We start from the raw sequence: 9,610 nt of genomic DNA, 5'->3' as shown, positions 1-9,610 counted from the left end.
TTAATTGCGGGAAATCCAGAGTGTAATACAGTAGCAGCAGTGTGGGTGAGATTTTAACAAATCTCATCGACATACAGCAGATATAAATCGCTAAAAAAAAAGCATATATATTGTCCGGCGGTGCGGTTTCTTTAACTGCAGCATGTCACTTAAAGAGGCTCTGTCACCAGATTTTGCAACCCCTATCTGCTATTGCAGCAGATAGGCGCTGCAATGTAGATTACAGTAACGTTTTTATTTTTAAAAAACGAGCATTTTTGGCCAAGTTATGACCATTTTTGTAATTATGCAAATGAGGCTTGCAAAAGTCCAAGTGGGTGTGTTTAAAAGAAAGTCCAACTGGGCGTGTATTATGTGCGTACATCGGGGCGTTTTTAATACTTTTACTAGCTGGGCGCTCTGATGAGAAGTATCATCCACTTCTCTTCAGAACGCCCAGCTTCTGCCTGATCACTGCTGTGACGTCACTCACAGGTCCTGCATCGTGTCAGACGAGCGAGGACACATCGGCACCTGAGGCTACAGTTGATTCTGCAGCAGCATCAGCGTTTGCAGGTAAGTAGCTACATTGACTTACCTGCTAACGCCGAGGCTGCTGCAGAATCAACTGAAGCCTCTGGTGCCGATGTGTCAGACACGATGCAGGACCTGTGAGTGACGTCACAGATCTGCACTGCCAGAAGCTGGGCGTTCTGAAGAGAAGTGGATGATACTTCTCATCAGAGCGCCCAGTTAGTAAAAGTATTAAAAACGCCCCGATGTACGCACATAATACACGCCCACTTGGACTTTTACTTTTAAAAACACCCACTTGGACTTTTGCAAGCCTCATTTGCATAACTACAAAAATGGTCATAACTTGGCCAAAAATGCTTGTTTTTAAAAAATAAAAACGTTACTGTAATCTACATTGCAGCGCCGATCTGCTGCAATAGCAGATAGGGGCTGCAAAATCTGGTGACAGAGCCTCTTTAAAGAGACTCTGTCACCACATTATAATTCCCCTATATTGTACATGATGTGATCGGCGCTGTAATGTAGATTACAGCAGTGTTTTTATTTAGAAAAACGATAATTTTTGACTGAGTTATGACCTATATTAGCTTTATGCTAATGAGTTTCTCAATGGACAACTGGGCGTGTTTTACTATATCACCAAGTGGGCGTTGTACCAATCAGCGTCATACACTTCTCTCCATTCATTTACACTACATATCGCTATTTGCAGTCACATAAACACGCTATAACGCTACACGTGTCATGACAATGAATATACATTACCTTCAGCCAGGGCGTGACGTGTATTCATATTCCTGACCACTTCTGTAGTGTCTGTGTGATTTACAGCACAGCACAGCGAGATCTCGTTGTGAATGACAGCTTACAGCGTAATCACATGACGTCCTGGCAGGAGGTAATGTATATTCATTGTCATGACACATGAGTAGTGTTATAGTGTGTTTATGTGACTGCAAATAGCGATATAAACACCCCCGTAATTTCAGCCGTAACGGACGCCCTCGTGTGAACATACCCTTACAACAATGTTGGATGATAGTTCTTGCACTGCTTACATATTTCCAGTGTTAACCCCTTAGCGACCAGCCTATTTTAGGCCTTAAAGAGGCTCTGTCACCACATTATAAGTGCCCTATGTCCTACATAAGGAGATCGGCGCTATAATATAGGTGACAGCAGTGCTTTTTATTTAGAAAAACGATCTTTTTTTACCACTTATGAGCGATTTTTAGGTTTATGCTAATGACTTTCTTAATGCCCAAGTGGGCGTGTTTTTACTTTAGAAAAACACAGAAAAAGGCCATACTTACAAATGGACACAGCCAGGTCAGAAATGCTGATGAAAGGGCGAGCAGGTGCTTTAAATAATAATAGCCACTCCCACTAGTCTTGAGGGGAGTGGTGTGTGGTGCATGGGATGTGTAGTCAGAAATAATAAATGAATAGTGTGTGTGCAAGTGTAATACTATAAGTGAAATATAGGGGGGTCTTTGATGCTCGGAGAGCATGGTGTTTTGTTGTTTGGCATAGCAAGCAGGGTAGCCCGTTCTATGAATTATCAAGGCGTCACAAATAGGCTTCTACCTGGCTATACACATTGTGCCTCATGACGTACACACTATCCCTCCATGTTTCACTCACTTGCACCCCATTATCCATTTATTTCTATTGAGGCACTTCACTCATTACTGCCCCCTATATTTCACTTATAGTGAAATCTCTCCATTCATTTAAACTGCACTAGCAATATAGCTACATCGTTATGTGCAGCTACATACACACACTATAACATTACTGCAGTGTTCTGATAATGAATATACATTACCTCCAACCAGGACATGATGTGTATTCAGAATCCTGATGTCTGAATCTTTTCTGTGAGATTTCCAACAAGGCAAACGTAATCTCGTTTACATTGTAATCTCGCGAGAAGCAATTGGCTTTGTCAAACAAATTATACTTCCTGCGCCAAACAAACACCACTGACTTTTAATAGGGTTGTTAGGTATAGGCATTGTGTGCATTGTTTTGATTATAGAAATATTGCTGCATGTTGTAACATCCTTGGCCGCGGACCGTCGGGATTACTCACCCCTCGACGGATGCAGTCATGGTCTGGTGAGCGCTGGCCCGCATCTCTCTTCTTCCCAGGAGACGCCAGCGCTCACTTCCGTTTCACTCCGATGTGTCCCGTAGGGTGCGCACGCTCACGCCCGGCCTTAAAACATAATTAATTAACCCATAATCACCCTGTACTATAAGAAGCGCTTTGCCCTTTTACTCCTTGCCTGAGCGTTGTTCGTATTCTTCTGTTAGACTTGCAAATGGTCCCTTAGTGTTATCCTGTTCCCGTTGATCCCGTGTCCTGCTACCTGTATCCCGTATTGTAGTTGTTCCTGTGCCCGCTATAGTGTTGGAGTCAAGTTCTGCCATCGGCCACGTCTGCTGTGTTACACCACATCTGCTGTCATCTGTCTCGTCTGCATCACATGCCGTCAAGATCCCATCTGTGCCTAGCCGTTCCTACTGTCTGGACTACCACAAGTACCCTTGTGCTTGGACTATATATATTAACTTGGTGCACTGTAGTTTGGCCTGCTGCCATCCCGCTACGGCGGTGCGGCCCAGTGGGTCCACACACCCACGGATTGTGACACATGTACTGCTATTTTTTACATCCAATTCAACGATTATGTGTACTGGCCTGTCCAGATTACCTTTATACAATTATAAAAAAATAACAACACAACAGCATTCTATGTTGTAAATACATTTATTGAAACTATTATATGACTTTTTTTAAATCAAACAGTAAACATTTATTTTTTCTAAATTACTTTAAAAAAAAAAAGAAAAAAAATTTGTCTCATTCTGTATTTGAGATAAATTTGTCACTTTATACCACTTAAATCCTGTGTATATGCTACTAGGATCAGGATATTTACTTCTTATTGTGTTCACCACACATGCTGGTAAAGGAATCCTATTACCGCTCCCCAAAACGCCATCAATTAGAAGAGTGAATGACCTGTAGGCCATAAGATGACAATACCTAAGAAGGCAAAAATAACGTTTAATGAGTATGTCATGAATAGTCTACTATACAATGTTGTTAAAAAAAATAATAGATAAAAAATTATTTGCAGGGGACAAAAGAACACACATTTGAGCCATGACATAATTACTTCTTTTAGACATTATTAGGCTATGTTAATATGATGCAGGTATGCAATTAGAATTTTAAAAATAAAGTGCGAAACTTCCGAAAACACGCAGCAGGTTTTGCTGTGTATTTTATCCTGAATTTTTGGCGGATTTACAACACATTTCATACTTTGCATTTTAAAAATTGAAATCTAGTTCAAATTCGGACACATTCCATATGCGCAGGGGATTTATCTCAGAAACAACTTGCAACAGGTCAATAAGATTTGCTGCATGCACAGGATGTGTACTAGGTGCGGACCTGCCACCCATATTTTCCTGCGGCAAATCAAAAGCGTAATACAGCTTCAGGAAAATAAATGAGATTTTAAGTAATCACATTTACACATTGCAGAATTTTTCTGCACGTAAATGATGTCTGGTGCGGATTTTAAAACCCAGAGAATGTCAATATTGTTTGGATTTTCAGCTTAGAATTGTATCTGACAAGTTTATAAAAAAAGACACCAAAATCTGCAGCATAAAATCTGCATCCTAAGGCCGGGTTCCCACGTAGGAAAAACGCTGTGGAATTTCCGCAACGGAATTCTGTTCGGAAATTACGCAGCGTTTACAGTAGCAGCAAAGTGTATGAGATTCAGAAAATCTCATGCCCACGCTGTGGAAAAAAAATGCAGCGTATTCGTTAGTAAAGTGACCTGCAGTGCAGAATTTAATTCCGCAGCATGTCAGTTTCTGCGTTTTTAATGATTTTCCGTTGTTGGTTTTCCCAGCTGAATCCAATGGGGATGCAAAACCAACAACAGAACGGCCAGTGTTGCGACATTTGTGGTGTATTCGCAGCGATACGCTGCAAAAATCGCAACTACGTAAAATAAAAGAAATCATACTTATCTAAAACGCCTTCCTTCTTCCTGCAGTCCGGCCTCCTGGGATGACATTCCAATCACAGGCTGCAGCGGTTACGTGGGCTGCAGTGTCATCCAGGGAGGCCGGACTGCGATGGAGGGATGCGTCGGCATAACAACGACCTACTTAAGTATGAGCGGTTTTTACCGCTGCCTTCCGCAGCGGAAACTCTGTCCGAAAAAATGCACCACAACGTGGTGCGGTTTTCGGACAGAATGTACTGCAGGTTCCAGGTCGGATACGCTGCGTGGTTTTTACGCAGCCTGTCCGTTCCGTGTGAACCTGGCCTAAAACGCATTAAAAATGCAATATTAGGTGCGTAATTTACAAGCATTTATCTGCGGTTTTGTCTGCATCAAATTCCGCAACGTGTGCATGTAGCCTAAATGTCAATATTAATTGCCATATAAAAATTTTAGATTTATCTGCAGAATTTTTTTCCTCAATTATACAATATAGAATATGTGTTTGTGAGAGTAATATAATTACCTATTATTATTTTCCTCTATTTATAAATTTTTTGGAGAAATCAGTGGTAATCCTAATAACACGAACTAAGAAATCCTCATCAATTACATATTGGACTATTTCTTGGTGCTCCACAATACATTTATGCCCCGCCACCATGTAACGGTCAAGATCACCAAGCTCTCTGTAACACTTTCTCTCTTCCACTGATGGCATTGGAATCCAATTGTTGCAGGTACACCAGTTGTTGTTGTTGTTGTTCAAATTACCCTCTGCGTCCTGTGTAGATTGTGGACGTGGCTCATTTGGAGCCACTGTGGGTCATTCTGAAAGATCCACGGATACTCATCATTTTCCTTGCACAAAGTACTGCGCAGCTCCTTGAAAAATAAATGAAAAAATAAAAAAATATATATATTTTTGATGAAGTGTAAATCTTTTAAAGCTGTAAAAACTCTTTAGATCTCTGTTGGAACATCCCGAAAATGGAAGGTCTTGTGCGGTGTTCACATTAGACAACGGCTAGTACATACCAAAAGTGGTCAAAGGAAAAAATAAGAAATGGTGAATCGTTGACAGGTCATGAACACATAAGGGCACACTGTTCCATTTAACGGAATCCAGTAAAAAAACAAAACTTGTAAGTTGAACCAAATTATTCACAAAACATTACATAACGGCTCTATCCTTCCTGCTGGCTGGAGGCAGTGACACAGGAGGAAGGAGGGGACTAGTTTTATTTTTATTAGATAAGTCAATGAATATATTTTTAGTAATGTTTGTGGTGAGAGGGTACCGCCACACTCTTTATCTGCCTCCTCGTGGCCTTCTTTTCATCTGGTGCTATGTACAGAGGGAAGAAAGAAGATCAAGCTGAATGGAGGGAGCAGAGCAAACTACAACCAGGATGTAGAATGGCCAGGAGCATAGGCAAAAGCGTCCTGGGAGGAAGACGTGAAATCTATGTTCTGGGACACATGCTATAGTTGTCATCTGAAGCGCAATCTTGTGTGACCGCAGGAAATTATCTTTATGTCGGCGTCTCCCTCCCCAGAGACACCACCACACGCGGCCTCAGCTCCCCTGTCTCCTAAAGGGCCAGCTAGCGCACCTGTGCAAAGTTCCCTAGCCAATCCCTTTACACCCTGGACTTTAAAAAGGGCTCTGCCCTTCCTCTCCTTGCCTGAGCATATGGCCCCTTAGTTGTATCCTGTTCCCAGTGTTTCCGTATCCTGTTTCTTGTATCCCGTACCCAGTAATTGTGTTTGTTCCTGAGTGAAGTCTAGTGTTGGAGTCGACTTCATCCTCTGTGCAATGTGTCATCTGCCAAGCCAAGCGTCATCTGCCATGCCGAGCGTCATGTCACGCCTAGTGTCATCTGTGCCAAGGTGTCCGCTACGCCATAGTGTCTGCTACGCCACGTGTCTGTCAGAACTTCTATACAGGTACTCTAGTTCTAAAGACTGTTATTGACTTTTGTTTGGCCAGCTGCTACTCTGCTACAGGGGAGCGGCCTAGTGGGTCCACATACCCACAGCCGTGACACGCACAGTGGTGACATGATCCTGGGACTCCTCTGTTACAGTGAAAGAGGGCTGCACACTTCTCAGGTAGATGCAGCTTGACCTCTATGTAACCAGAGACTCTGTCTGGTGACTGGCTGTAGATCTGCATACTTATTCTAATTCCTGAGGTCAAGAAAACGTGGTTAGTATGGAATACTTAGCCTGGTTCTACATCATGTGTTCTCCAGGGGCAGGTCTGGGGAGTAGGGGGTTGATATTGCATTCTTGCTTTGCGTTTTGTGTTCTGCCGATATGGTTTTCTAGCAGGTGAGTGGAGTAAAGGTGATTGATGCTATAAAGTGGTGGAGGGGCTTGTATGGCTGACATATACTACTGAATGCCTATTCAGTTGGATAAGTTACAGCCTTCCGGTGTATGAATATTTCAGGAGTCCTTACAGCTTATACCTCTGACATAGACTGATAACATGATAACAGGAACAATCATTTATTGGAAACGCATATTTTTTTTTTTATTCTTTCGACTATCTAAACTTTATAGGAGCCACACAACTACAAAAAAGGCATATGTATTGGGAATAAAAGATCCAACAAGTAGAATTTCTATCTGTTTAATTCTTTGATGTCGGATGCAAATGATGTCTGATGCTAACTTATTTCCCTCTCCCAAACTGAGAGTGCATATTTATGAATAAGTCAAGGAAAAGTATTTGTTGAAGAATATATTACTAGGACAATGATTTTTTTTTTTCTATGTTGATGCTTACTTTATACACATATGTTATGCTGGTATTTTAGGGTTATTAGGCCTCGTTCCCATATGTCAGGTGATTCAGCATTGTTACCCTCCAGCCTGATGAAAAACTGATGCCAGAACAGACCCTACGAGCCAGATCAAAAAATGTAGCATGTTGTGTTATGCTATCTGGCTTTTGGAACTGGACTAGTGTACAAAGTGCAAAAAAATTACATCAGTTGTGTACGACTCAGGCATAAAAAAAACTGACAAGACACAACTGATATACACTGCGTTCCAAATTATTATGCAAATGTTATTTTTCGCTGATTTTCCTAAATAGTCGATGCAAATGACAGTCAGTATAATCTTCAAGCCATCAACCGTTGGAGTATAATGCAAATTTTATTGAACAAATCTCCTAATGATAACAGATTTTTTTTTAGAAGTAAAAAACTCAAAATGCACTGTTTCACATTATTATGAACAACAGAGATCAAAACATTTTAAAGGTTGTAAAGAGAACTAAAATGGTAATTTGTTGAATTTGCAGCATCAAGAGGTCATATTTACAGAACTCAAAAGCTCTTTCAATCAAAAAAAAAAACATAGGACCCCTTCTTTGATATCACCTCCACAATTCTTGCATCCATTGAATTTGTGAGTATTTGGACAGTTTCTGCTTGAATATCTTTGCAGGATGTCAGAATAGCCTCCCAGAGCTTCTGTTTTGATGTGAACTGCCTCCCACCCTCATAGATATTTTGCTTGAGGATGCTCCAAAGGTTCTCAATAGGGTTGTTGTCAGGGGAACATGGGGGCCACACCATGAGTTTCTCTCCTTTTATGCCCATAGCAGCAAATGATACAGAGGTATTCTTTGCAGCATGAGATGGTGCATTGTCATGCATGAAGATAATTTTGCTACGGAAGGCACAGTTCTTTTTTTTGTACCACGGAAGAAAGTTGTCAGTCATAAACTCTACGTACTTTGCAGAGGTCATTTTCACACCATCAGGGACCCTAAAGGGGCCTATCAGCTCTCTCCCCATGATTCCTGCCCAAAACATGACTCCGCCACCTGCTTGCTGACGTCGCAGCCTTGTTGGGACATGGTGGCCATTCACCAACCATCCACTACTCCATCCATCTGGACCATCCAGGGTTGGACGGCACTCATCAGTAAACAACACGGTTTGAAAATTAGTCTTCATGTATTTCGGAGCCCACTGCAACCGTTTCTGCTTGTGAGCATTGTTTAGGGGTGGCCGAATAATAGCTTTCTGCACACTTGCAAACCTCTGGAGGATCCTACACCTTGAGGTTCGGGGGACTCCAGAGGCACCAGTGGCTTCAAATACCTGTTTGTTGCTTTGCAATGGCATTTTAACAGCTGCTCTCCTAATCCTATTAATTTGTCTGGCAGAAACCTTCTTCACTATGCCTTTATCTGAACGAACCCGTCTGTGCTCTGAATCAGCCACAAAAATATTTATACTTACTGGGTCATGCAGAGCTTGAGGTGTTTCTTCTTGCAAAGTCAGTTCATCTGTATCGTCATATAAGTCTGTTGTCTTGTGAGAACAAAAAATATTTTTTGTCAATTGGTCAATCATCACAGTAATTTCTTAGGGTTCTATTAGACAGGCAGATATTCTTGCATGAACGAGTGATGAGTTAGCGAGTCATTTGCGTTCGAAAGACGGTCTATTCAACGTGACAATAATTGCTAAAGATTGTCGGTGTTCAGACGTTACTGCGATCGTTGGCCCACACCTCATCACTGAACTGCTAACACTCTAACGACTAAAAGATTCCTATTAGATGAAGTGATGTGGCAGCGACGAAAGATAATCTCTTGCTCAGGAAGATGTGGCCGATCCAATGAAATCCAATGAGTATCGTTTGTCAATCGATCGTTGCACTCTATTACATGTGGCGATTATTTCCTTTGAACAATTATACAAGAATTTGTATGATAATCACTACGTCTAATAGGGCCTTTACTCACAGGACTAAATTCACATGGCTTAGATTTGATGCAGATAATAACACAGCAAATAAAAACGCCAATCAGAGAAAACCACTAGGAAATCAGCACTAAATCATATTGATTTTAGCGCAGAATTTCCACAGCATATTCAGAAATAAATATGAAAAAATATTAACCATCCATGGCTTCTGTCCCGAGTCTTAATTGGTCTCCTGCCTGGTCTATTTCATTCTGGCTCCAGCTACGTGTTGCTAAAGCCTGAAATTGGCGATGTATCAACACAAGGCTTGGGAAA

At 41.5% G+C, this 9,610-nt stretch overlaps 1 long non-coding RNA gene across 1 annotated transcript in view; it reads right to left on the bottom strand.

Moving 5' to 3' along the window:
• Positions 1-3,389: 3,389 nt before the first annotated feature.
• LOC142746312 (uncharacterized) overlaps positions 3,390-9,610 on the bottom strand; it is a 129,030-nt gene continuing 122,809 nt past the window's right edge. Inside the window, exons 4-5 of the long non-coding RNA XR_012881703.1 lie at positions 5,083-5,441; positions 3,390-3,571 (exon numbers count right to left, since the gene is read on the bottom strand). This is a non-coding gene — a long non-coding RNA (uncharacterized LOC142746312). The remainder of the gene's footprint in view (positions 3,572-5,082; positions 5,442-9,610) is intronic.

This window comes from Rhinoderma darwinii, chromosome 1, assembly GCF_050947455.1.
Source record: "Rhinoderma darwinii isolate aRhiDar2 chromosome 1, aRhiDar2.hap1, whole genome shotgun sequence".
Lineage (NCBI taxonomy): Eukaryota > Metazoa > Chordata > Amphibia > Anura > Rhinodermatidae > Rhinoderma > Rhinoderma darwinii.
This window is presented reverse-complemented; position numbering and strand designations above follow the sequence as displayed.